This window comes from Erinaceus europaeus, chromosome X (genome assembly GCF_950295315.1).
Source record: "Erinaceus europaeus chromosome X, mEriEur2.1, whole genome shotgun sequence".
Lineage (NCBI taxonomy): Eukaryota > Metazoa > Chordata > Mammalia > Eulipotyphla > Erinaceidae > Erinaceus > Erinaceus europaeus.
The window spans coordinates 96086914-96099664 of record NC_080185.1 but is presented as its reverse complement, the minus strand read 5'-3'; the positions used below and the strand labels follow the sequence as shown (position 1 = coordinate 96099664).

The 12751-nt window shown below is 43.9% G+C and overlaps 1 pseudogene; it reads left to right on the top strand.

The window, feature by feature from the left end:
- Window positions 1-10547: 10547 nt before the first annotated feature.
- LOC103111779 (putative homeobox protein NANOG2) lies at window positions 10548-11475 on the top strand (annotated as a pseudogene).
- Window positions 11476-12751: the final 1276 nt, after the last annotated feature.

Sequence of the window (12751 nt, the reverse complement as noted above, 5' to 3'; positions counted from 1 at the left end):
GACACCGAGCCCCAGCAGTAACCCTAGAGGCAAAAAAAAAAAAAAAGAAAAAAAAAGAAAAGAAAAGAAAAAAGAAAAAAACATATTAACTTGTCTAACAAACCTTTCCTTCCAAATGGCATAAAAGCAAGGGACTCATATGTGACCAAGCATCCTTTCCCACTGAGGTGAAAAAGGATGTCCAGGCTGACTGAAATGACTCCATTTTATGCCGGAGACTCCATTTTACTTAACTTTTAACTTAAAAAAAAAAAAAAAAACCACATGCAAACTGTTTACTGACTGGCAAGAACCGGTTTCCACTCAGACACAACGCCCTCTGAGAACTGTGTGAAGATTATTTTTTTTTCCCTTTTTCTCCTCTCCATAGTAACCAAGGCCATTTTGACTAGAAGCCAATGAACTCTGAGGAATGTAAACTATAGCCAATCCTAATTCATAGTAAAAAGCTTTTTGCCAGCCCAACCTTCTCTCTTTCATCCTTCAGAAACTCTGGATGCAAAGACCCCCTGGGGGGACACGCTGTGGAAAATACCTGAGTTTGTGCTTTCTAATGTACAAATCCCAGATCCTAGATAAACTCCATTATTTTAATGTGGACTCCTTTTTTTTTTTTTTTCTAGGTGGGCACTGATGCTTGAGCCCCACCCCCTTTGTTTCAAAATTTTGGTGCTGAGATACTACACAATGGCTAAAGAACACTGCACTGCACTAAGCAATTCACGTATCTCTTAAAGCTTGCTATTCACATATATATGCTTATCACACGCAAGAAGCTTGAGACCCTTTGTTTAGAACAGAGCCCAGACGTGCACTGAACACTAATAATGAAAAAATGTATATAAATTTTAATTTGTAAGAATGTTGCAATCAGGTGTGAGCAACATTAAAAACAAAATCTTTAAGGGCTGGTGAAACAGCTCACTTAAGCAGTGTGCTGTTTTGCTATGTGTGTGATCCAGGTTCAAGCTCAACTCCCACTACACTGAAGGAAGCTGTGGTCTTTTACTTCCTTCCTTTTTTTTTTTTTAAGTTTTTTTTTCATTTATTTATTCCCTTTTGTTGCCCTTGTTTTATTGTTGTAGTTATTATTATTGTTGTTATTCATGTCATCGTTGTTGGATAGGACAGAGAGAATTCGAGAGAGGAGGGGAAGACAGTGAGTGGAAGAGAAAGACAGACACCTGCAGACCTGCTTCACCGCTTGTGAAGCGATTCCCCTGCAGGTGGGGAACCAGGGGCTCGCAACCAGGATCCTTATGCTGGTCCTTGCACTTTGCGCCTACCGCCCCACTCCTGGTCTTTTCTCTTTCTATGCCTCTATCTAAACAAACAACAAAATGCCTCGCCTCACGTGAAATCATGTGGACATTAATTTCTTTTTTATTTTATTTTTTAAAATTTATTTCTTTATTGGGGAATTCATGTTTTACATTCAACAGTAAATACAATAGTTTGTACAAGCATAACATTCCCCAGTTTCCCATTTAACAATACAACCCCCACTATGTCATTTATCATCCTTGGACATTAATTTCTGCTGCATATACTTTAAATAATTAGACATGCTAGATGGTGGCTGTCATCTGTCCCCTTGCCCTTGGCCCACACATGGAAGGGGAATAAGTTAGACCATATCCTGGTGCTTCCAGCTGGAAGTCAGGTCAGAGTAAAATCCCAGCCTCACTGCATGATCGCAAACTGCTTTCTTGAAAGCTCAAAGGCTGAGTCCTCCTTTGAGAGAAGTTGCTTTTCCCCTGCTTCCTTCTTTGTCTCTTTGTGCTTCTATTTCTAACATTTCAGTAATGCGCATGGATTATTTGATTGATAACAATCCTTAAAGCCTTTGTTAGTGCTGGGAGAGTTGGTCTGGTAGAATGTGCATGTAACCATGCTCTGGGCCTTGGGGAAAGTTTCATGTATGGTGAAACAGGGCTGTAGTGTCTATCCCTCTCTCCCCTCTCTTTCTCTCTCTTAAAAGCTGGCCTGGTGGGGGGTGGGGTGGGGAACTGGGCCGTGGTGTACCTGGTTGAATGCACACATTGCCATATGCAAGGACTGGGGTTCAAGCCCTTTGTCCACATCTGCAGGGGGGAAAAGCTTCACTAGTGATGAAGCAGTGCTATAGGTCTCTCTCTCTCTCTCTCTCTCCTTTTCTCCTTCCCTCCAATTTCTCTCTGTCCTATCAAATAGAAGAATGGGGAGGGGGACTTGACCTGGGAGCAGTGATATTGTCACACATGTGCAAGAGCCTCATGGGAGAAAAAGAAAGAGTCTCATACCACCTTGAACGTGCCTAGTCTCGTCTGATCTTGGAAGCTAAGCAGGGTCGGGCCTGGTGAGTACTTGGATGGGAGAAAAAGAAAGACAGAGAGAAAGAAAAGAAAAGAAAAGAAAAAGAAAAAGCCCTCCAACTGTTTGTGGTAACTCAGAGCAGTAAGATAACAAGATTTCTTGTCTTGATACTTTTTCATTCACTTCCAAACCTTCTACTTTTCTAAAATTCCCAGTCTTCCCAATTACTTTGATAATCTGAACCAAAAAAATCATTAAGAAAAACAAACTGAACAGAGTGAGCCTGGAGATAGTTCACTCAGAAACTAGCTTACTATTCACAGGGGCAGAGGGTAGACAGCATAATGGTTATGCAAACAGACTCTCATGCCTGAGACTCCAACGTCCCAGGTTCAATTCCCCGCACCACCACAAGCCAGAACTGAACAGTGTTCTGGTAAAAATAATAATAATAAATTTTTTTTTAAAAGGACTATGCACAAGGCCTCAGATTCAAGCCCCCAGCCACCACATGGGAGCAGTGTTTTTTTAAAAAAAATTTTAAGTATTTATTTTATATATTTATTCCCTTTTGTTGCCCTTGTTGTTTTATTGTTGTAGTTATTATTATTGTTGTTGTTGTTGGATAGGACAGAGAGAAATGGAGAGAGGAGGGGAAGACAGAGAGGAGGAGAGAAAGATAGACACCTGCAGACCTGCTTCACCGCCTGTGAAGTGACTCCCCTGCAGGTGGGGAACCGGGGTTCGAACCGGGATCCTTATGCCGGTCCTTGTGCTTTGCGCCACCTGCGCTTAACCCGCTGCGCTACAGCCCGACTCCCATGGGAGCAGTTTTACAGAGGATGTCATAAAATTGTTCTCTGTCTCTTTTTCTCTGTTTCTCATCCTCTATCTTAAAAAAAAAGTGTCTGCTTGGGGTAATGGAATTGTGCAGGCATGGAGCCTTTGGAGGGGAAGGTGGAGAGAGAAATCCTGAAGGCAAATAAATAAATAAACAACTACAACAACAATGAAAAACAACAAGAACAACAAAAGAGAAAATAAATTAAAAAAAAAAAAAGGGAGTCGGGCTGTAGCTCAGCGGGTTAAGCGCAGGTGGCGCAAAGCACAAGGTCAGCATAAGGATCCCGGTTCGAGCTCCCTGCAGGGGAGTCGCTTCACAAGCGGTGAAGCAAGTCTGCAGGTGTCTATCTTTCTCTGCCCCTCTTTGTCTTCCCCTCCTCTCTCCATTTCTCTCTGTCCTATCTAACAATGACAACATCAATAACAATAATAACTACAACAACAATGAAAAACAACAAGAACAACAAAAGAGTAAATAAATAAAATATATTAAAAAATTAAAATAAATAAACAAATAGGGAGTCGGGCGGTAGTGCAGCGGGATAAGCTCAGGTGGTGCAAAGAGCAAGGACCGGAGTCAGGATCCCGGTTTGAGCCCTGGCTTCGCACCTGCAGGGGAGTTGCTTCACAGGCGGTGAAGCAGGTCTGTAGGTGTCTACCTCTCCCCTTCTCTGTCTTCCCCTCCTCTCAGTTTCTCTCTGTCCTATCAAACAACAACGACAGCAATGACAATAATAATAACAACAACAACAATGATAAACAAGGGCAACAAAAGGGAAAAAATAGTCTCCAGGAGCAGTGGATTCGTGGTGCATGCACTGAGCCCCAGCAATAACACTGGAGGCAAAATAAATAAATAAATAAAAAATAACAAACAAACAAACAAACTTGAAGGGAATCAATTCAGTTAGTTAGTGACTACTGAGTGAGAGCTTTCCATGCCATGTTAGGCAGCTTTCTGGGAGCTGGGGATACATCGGTAGAGAGTTCATTTTAAGAAACAGAACATTCACTGTTCTCTCCTAGTAAAGCCACAGAGAGCCATAGGATGAAGCCAGATGGATGGTGGTCAGGGATTGGGAGGGCAGAAACTGGAGGTAGAATTAACTATGAATTGATGTGAGGTAGGGCTGTGTGTGTGTGTGTGTGTGTGTGTGTGTGTGTCTGTATGTGTGTGTGTGTGTCTGTGTACGCCATTCTTGTTATCAGACTGCCCTTTCCTCTCACTCCTTCTTCTCCCCCTCTGGTAAGTGCCATCTTTTTCAGAGTCTGAGTTATTTTTGGTGTGTGATTTGCTTGCTAATTTGCCTTGGTTGTTTATATGCCACAGACTTTCTCATTTCGCTTAGCACAATCACTTCGGGTTCTATGCATGTTGTTACAAGAGGCTGTTTCAGCTTCTTGCCCAAAACAATAACCAGGAGGGTTCTAAGGTGCCCTTAGCACAGGGGTAAGGCCAAGGGTGCTGGAGCACATCTTACTGAGACTGAGAATTTGCCGACTGTCAAAAAGGGTGGGTAGGGTGGAGATGCTCAGATGGAACAAGGTTCAGTCCAGGCTTTAAGCCTCTTTCTGGGTAGCTGTCAAGCCTCCAGCCTTGGCTTTCTAAACTTGGCTATTTTGTAAATTGGTTCCAAATTGAAGAGAGATCTCTTCTGTGGGAGTATTGAAAAAATGGTACCCCTCAGACAGGTTGAGGTTAGGGGCTGTAAAAGAAGCAACAGCCCCCTCTGTTGTTGTTATCCTTCTTCTTCTTCTTCTTCTTCTTCTTCTTCTTCTTCTTCTTCTTCTTCTTCTTCTTCTTCTTCTTCTTCTTCTTCTTCTTCTTCTTCTTCTTCTTCTTCCCCTCCCCCTCCCCCCTCCTCCTTCTCCTCCTCAAATATTTTATTTATTTATCAATGAGAGGGATAGGAAGAGAGGAAGAAAGAACCAAGCATCACTCTGGTACACGTGTGCTGGGAATCAAACTCAGGACATTATGTTTGAGAGTCCAACGCTTTATCCACTGCGCAACCTCCTGGACCATGCCTCCTCTGTTATTTATCTATCTATCTATTTATTTATTTATTCCCTCTTGTTGCCCTTGTTGTTTTTATTGTTGTAGTTATTATTGTTGTTGTTCTTGATGTCGTCGTTGTTGGATAGGACAGAGAGAAATGGAGAGAGGAGGGGAAGATGGAGAGGGGGAAAGAGAGACACCTGCAGGCTTGCTTCACCGCCTGTGAAGTGACTCCCCTGTAGGTGGGGAGCCAGGGGCTCGAACCGGGATCCTTATGCCTATTCTTGTGCTTTGTGTCACCTGCGCTTAACCCGCTGCGCTACCCCCTGACTCCCTCCTCTGTTTTTTTAAAAGGAAAAACGACAGGCCCAAAATGGTGACACTTGTCTTAAGCCCACCAAGACTTAATGTTTGACCTAACTATGGTGTCAAGCTCCCTGAGGTCTTTCTTTCCCTCCTTTCCCCATGTAATCCTAACTGGTCATTGTGGAATTTTCTCATCAGCACTAATGAGCTGTTCCTTTCCATTCCCCAAAGGAAGATGAGGTAATCTGCCACAAGACCTTTATCCATCTCCCCCCCCCCCACAAGGAGATTGCCCAAGCTTGAAATAATTCCATCTTCTCTTACCTTGCATTTTTTTCTATTAAACATCTCACTTTGTACACTTTAAATAAGAAAACTATTTCTCTACTTCCCTTAGTTAAAAAGCCTGCTGTAAATACATGAAAGAATGTACAAATGTAGCAGCTGAAATAGCTCAGTTGGGAGAGCGTTAGACTGAAGAATGTACAAATGTACTTCAGTTACCTCTTGTGAGAACATAGACGGCATATTGCTACCCGCTCACTCCCTTCCCTCTTCTTGACTGAAAGTGCCTAAAATTTCTGGATTCTTCTTAGTGCTGAGAACACAGGAGCAGCTTTCACTCTGCTAACTGGTTTTTGACTTTACTCCCTGACACAGAGCCCCCACAGCCCCTGGAATTTCTTGGATGGTAGCAGTGTTTCTTGTTTGAATGAGGTGATGCAGTGACTCGGTGGGCTCCTGGATGGTGGGGGTGGGGGTGGGGTGGGGTTGTCACCAGAAAGACTCAGCTAGGATGAGAAATTTGGACTTTTTCAGCCCTACCTTCCATTCACCAGTGAGAGAAGAGGCGGAAAGGGGGGCTTATTATGATGAGGCATCCGGGAAAGTCCCCAAGGACAGGGTCTGGAGAGAGGCCAAGTGGGCGAACTGGTGGGATGCTGGGAGAGTGGCACATCCGGGCCAGGGCAGGGAAGCTCTGAGTCCCTTTCCTTCCCATAGGCTTTTTCTATGAATCTTTCTTCTTTTTTTGAGAGAGTTTTTCTTTTCCCTTTTGTTGCCCTTGTTGTCTTTTTATTGTTGTTGTAGTTATTATTGTTGTTATTGTTGTCATAGTTGTTAGATAGGACAGAGAGAAATGGAGAGAGGAGGGGAAGACAGAGAGGGGGAGAGAAAGATAGACACCTGCAGACCTGCTTCACCACCTGTGAAGGGCCTCCCCTGCAGGTGGAGAGCCAGGGGCTCGAACTGGGATCCTACGTCGGTCCCTGCGCTTTGCGCCACCTCCGCTTAATCGACTGCGCTACTGCCTGACTCCCCCATGAGTCTTTCTTTCTCCCTTCCTTCCTTCCTTCCTTCCTTCCTTCCTTCCTTCCTTCCTTTCCTCCTCCTCCTCTTTCTTCTTTAATTATTTTTTAATTTTTATTTATTATTGGATAGAGACAGCCAGAAATTCTTTCAACTTTTTTTTCCCTTGCCAGAGCGCTGCTTAGCTCTGGCTTATGATGATGTGGGGGATTGAACCTGGGACTTTGGAGCCTCAGGCATGAGAGTCTCTTTGCATAACCATTATGCTATCTACCCCCACTAGACAGCCAGAAATTGAGAGGAGTAGGGAGATAGAGTGGAAGAGATAGACACCTGAAGCCTTGCTTCACTGCTCATGTAGAGAGGGGGAGAGAAAGATAGACACCTGCAGACCTGCTTCACCCTTTGTGAAGTGACTCCCCTGCAGGTGGGGATCCTTGGGGCTTGAACTGGGATCCTTGTGTGGGTCCTTGTGCTTTGTACTATGTACGCTTAACCCATTGAGCCACCACCCGTCCCCTCTCTCTCCCTCTCTGTCTCCTCATTCTTCTCAGTTTCTGGCTGTCTCTAGCCAATAGATAAATAAAGATAATAAAAATAATTAAAAAAGAGAGTGAGAATGATGTTAGCTGTCAGATATGGCCTTAAAAAAAAAAGTAATTGCTCTTCTGTATTTTGCAGTGATCATTTCCTTACTTTCCCTATATTTTGACCTTGCTTGTGTGAATTCTAAAAACACGAAGCACTGTATATTGTAGCATGTGACAACTGTCTGGTTTGTTTATTCTCACAGCTGTACAGTATGCGTGGCATGAATATTGCATAACTTACTTGTCATTTCTGATGATTTTGAATGGTATTTTTTTCCTCCCTTCCAGTTTGGAGCACCCGGTAAATAAAGCTAACAGGACTGTTTGTGAACATTTATCCTCCTGCACATATGCAGGGATTTTGCTACGGCTATCTGAGGTTTTAGATTACTTAAACACAGAGATTTAATCAACTGCCAAGGAAGATACAGTGTACCTACTGGAAGCCTGTGCTTAAGAGACATGCGAAGGAAAACTAAAATGAAGCCTCTTAGATTTCATCTGACCCATTTCCATGAGCTAACGAGTATTAAAATCAGAACCCAGAAGCTGTATCATTTTCCTGTACATGTGAGAATGTACCGTTCTAACAGGCCTATGACATCGAGAGACTACAAAGTAGCTGTCCTCAGCTTTGTGGCTCTTCCTTTCATCTTGTCAGTTTTGTGGTGTCCATTTGGCTGTTACATCAATTTATTTCAGTCCACCTATAATTATGGTGCCTGTACGCAGGAAATAAGACTTGGAACGGAGGCAGAAACAGCTCCTGCCGATCCAGATCAATTTTTTTTTCTAAGTGAGATATCTGTAATTAGGCTAGTCATGCTCTTTTCTGAGAGAAAGAATTAAGTGGATTTATTGTGTATGTGTGTGTGTCTGTGTGCTTTAAACATTTTTTTATTGTTGTAGTTATTGTTGTGGTTGTTGTCGTCATTGTTGGATAGGACAGAGAGAAATGGAGAGAGGAGGGGAAGACAGAGAGGGGGAGAGAAAGAGAGACACCTGCAGACCTGCTTCACCACTTGTGAATCGACTCCCCTGCAGGTGGGGAGCCGGGGTCTTGAACCGGGATCCTTAATGCCGGTCCTTGCGCTTTGCGCCATGTGTGCTTAACCCGCTGCGCTACCGCCCGACTCCCATGTGTGTGTTTTAAACGAAAGCACTGTTCAGCTCAGGTTTATAGTGGTGCTGGGGATTGAGACTGGGACCCCAGAGCCTCAGGCACGGAAGCTCCTTGAGTGGATTTAGGAAAAATGTTTTAAAGCCTAACATGTACATGTCTAGGGGATATTAAATGCAAGATAAGAGTTCAGTTCACATTTATCTACCCTCTTTCTGCAAGAAATGGGTATTTTCGTAACATCAGCTCTCCCTATTTTTTAAAAAATTTTATTTATTTTCCTTTTTTTGTTGCCCTTCTTGTTTTTATCAGTTGTGGTTATTATTATTTTTGTTATTGATGTCATTGTTGCTGGATAGGACAGAGAGAAATGGAGACAGGAGGGGAAGAGAAAGGTAGACACCTGCAGACCTGCTTCACCACTTGCGAAGCGACCGCCCTGCAGGTGGGGAGCCGGGAGTTGGAACCAGGATTCTTACCCGGGTCCTCGAGTTTCACGTGCTGTGCTACAGCCCGACTCCCTCTCTTTATTTTTAATGAAGACAGAAAAGCAATGAGGGTGAAAGAAACCACAACACTAAAGCTTCCTTCAATGCAGTGGGGGTTGGCCTTTATCTTGGGTCTTGTTCATGGAAAAGCAGTGCACTATTCAAGTGAGCCATTGCTTAGATCCCTGCTATGTCCTTTGAAGAGAGGGAGCACTTTCTACAAACGAAAAGAAAATAAATATTTTAGAAAGAAACACAGATCATTAAAAAATGTCTGGGTTGGTGGTCCGGGAGGTGGTACAGTGGCTAAGGCACTAGACTCTCAAGCATGAGGTCCTGAGTTCAATCCCCGGCAGCACGTGTACCAGAGTGATGTCTGGTTCTTTCTCTCTGTCTTCTATCTTTCTCATTAATAAATAAAATCTTTAAAAATTATATCTGGGTTGGAAAATGTCTTTTAGAATAGTTCTCCAGCCCAGAATCCATAAGGCAAAGAGCTAGTGTTTGTGCTTAATGTTTATATATATATGTAATGGGTTCAGGTGGTGGTGCACCTGGTTGAGCACACGTTACAATGCACAAGGGCACAGGTTCGAGCCCCTGGTCCCCACCTGAAGGAGGAAGCTTTGCAAGTGGTGAAGCAGGGCTGCAGGTGTATCTCTGTCTCAATCCCTTTCCATCTCCTCCTACCCTCTTAATTTCTGGCTGTTTCTACCCTACAAATAAGGATAATAAAAGAAATATGTATATGAACAAAACTACTGTACTTAAGATAAAAGGTAAATTCCCACAAAATGTTTGAAACATGCATGGCAGAATATGGGCTACTATCCTGAATATACAAAGAGTTTAGGAGGCCGGGTAGTGGTGCACCAGGTAAAGCACACCTAGTACAAAGCAAGTACCCACACAAGGATCCCGGCTAGAGCCCCTCCTCTCTCCCCACCTGCAGGGGCAGGGTTGCTTCACAAGTGGTGAAGCAGGGCTGCAGGTGTCTATCTGTCTCTCTCCCTCTATTTCCCCCACCCCTCCCCTCTCAATTTCTCTTTGTCTCTATCCAATAAGAAAAAAAAAGGAAGAAAGAAAAGAAAGAAAGAAAAATGGCAGCCAGGAGCAGTGGATTCGTAGTGTGGGCACCAAGCCTCAGCGATAAACCTGGAGGGAAAAAAAAAAGAATTTACCAAACAAGAAGAAAAAGAACTAGCAGCCCAACAGAAAATGGGCAAAGGTTAGGAATAGGTCGTTTGGGGACTGGGCGGTAGCTTAGCAGGATAAGTGCACGTGGTGCATAGTGCACCGACCGGCTTAAGGGTCCCGGTTCGAGCCCCTGGCCCCCCACCTGCAGGGGAGTCACTACACAGGCGGTGAAGCAGGTCTGCAGGTGTCTGTCTATCTTTCTCTCCCTCTTTCTGTCTTCCCCTCCTCTCTCCATTTCTCTCTGTCCTATCCAACAACAACGACATCAATAACAACAATAATAACCACAACAGCGATAAAACAGCAAAGGTGACAATAACAACAACAACAACAACAAAAATGCAAAAAAGCTCTCTCACGGTCTAGCTTTTTTGGTTTTCTTGCCTCTTCCTCAGCTCAGTATGAGTGTGGATAACGCTTGTCCCCGAAGCCCACCTTGCCCCGAATCATGCAGTTCTGGGGGCTCATCACCAAAACCTGAAATTCACAGCTCTGAGGAGAAGCAAGCATCTGTGCATGAGCCTTCTGCTGAGGCAGCCCACCCGGAGACTGCTCAGTCCGGATTCCTCCACCAGCCCCAAAGCGAAAGTGCTCCCCTCTGAAGAGAAGAGTACAACCACGGAGCCGGAGCTTCCGGTTCCGCCTCCGGTTAAGAAGCAGAAGAGCAGCACTGTGTTCTGGCAGTCCCAGCTCTGTGTGCTCAATGATCGATTCCAGAAACAGAAATACCTGAGCCTCCAACAGATGCAAGAACTTTCCACCACCCTGAACCTTAGCTACAAACAGGTTAAGACCTGGTTCCGGAACCAGAGGATGAAATCTAAAAGGTGGCTAAAAAACAGCAGTATCACTCAGAAGGGTTCTGGACCTCTGGAATACCCAGCTTCTACCCCTACCCCCACCCCCAGGGATGCCTGATCAACACTCCAGAAAACCTTCCAATGTGGAATATCCCCAACTGGAACAACCCACCTTGGAGCAACCAGCCCTGGAACCCAAGTCAGAACTGGTCACGCCTGGAATAACCAGACTTGGGACAACCAGCTCTGGCCAGACCCACAATACACCTGTGGAGAGGAATCCCCCCCACTTCTGACACAATTCCAACAGCATTTTTCTCCCAGTGACTTTGAGGCCGTTTGGGACCCTTCCGGGGAGAGCTACAGTTGCACACAGCAGACTGGTTACTTTAATACGGAACAAGCCATGGACTTCTTCCTGAATTGTCCTCCGAACACACTGTCTCAAGATGTGTGAAGAGTAGTCTAGTCAGTCTGGGCTTGGGCAATGGCTCTGTTACTGCTGGGATTTTTCTTCCTCACTTTTATATCTCTGCTTTGGTAACTTTCTCAAAATGCCCATGATGTCAATTGAAGGTGGAGGGGACACAGTGGGTGGTTGTAGTTTTGGTAGCCAGGGCTGCTTTGAACATGACAGAAGTTGTCTCTCTTCAAAAAAACACTAGATAGAATGTGGGGTTTTAATATCTTTTGGAATGTAGATTTCCAGGGCAGAGAGTGAAAGCACAGAGAGATGTAACGAAGGATTAGTCGCATTTTCTGGTACTGAGAGGCTTTGCTTGTTAAAATCCTCAGTTGTTAAGGGTGTGATGGGTTAAATTCTTTTGAGTGAGTCTCATTTTGATCACTTCTGTCCCTTTGGCTTTGTTCTAGAACTATTCATTATGCTGACATTTCTAGATGTTTTGTAATTTTGCTGCTTCATAACAAAACCATCTTGGCTGGTATTGTTTTAAGTACAAATAAAGAAAACCTTCATTTTGCCTTTAAAAAAATAAAATAAAAAAATCCAAAAAAAAAAAAAAAAGGAATAGGTCATTTACAAGGAAAGAAATATAAGTGGCTAATAAGCATGTGATAAAATGCAGATAAGTGACTAACATGCATGTGATTAGATTCTCAATGAAATTCCTAATTAAAGAGATACAAATTAGGGGCCAGGCAGTGGCACACCTGGTTTAGTGCACTCAGTACGGCGCCCAAGGACCCAGGTTTGAGACCCTGGTCCGCACCTGCAGGAGAGAAGCTTTACAAGTGATGAAGCAGGACTGCAGGTGTCTCTCTGCCTCTCTCCCTCACTACATCCTCCTCCTCTCATCAATTTCTTTCTGTCTCTATCCGATAATAATAATAATAATAATAGAAAGAGATATAAATCAAACCAATACTTATGTACCCAATGGTCAAGGATTTAAATGTCAAACAGGACATGGTGGAAATAAAAGTATTTATTCTCTCAAACTTTTTTTTTCTTAAAAAAAAAACTTATTTATTGGGGGCCAAGAGGTGACACACCTGGTTAAGCAAATATATTACAGTACACAAGGACCCAGGTTCATGCCCCTGGTCCCCATCTGCAGGGGGAAAGCTTCGTAAGTGGTGAAGCAGGGCTGCAGGTGTCACTTGGTCTCTCTCCTCTATCACCTCCTTCCCTGTTGATTTCTTTCTTTCTTTTTTTCTTTTTTCCTCCAGGGTTATTGCTGGGGCTCAGTGCCTGCACCTGAATCCACTGCTCCTGGAGGCCATTTTTTCCCCTTTTGTTGCCCTTGTTGTTGTAGCCTTGTTGTGATTATTATTGTTATTAT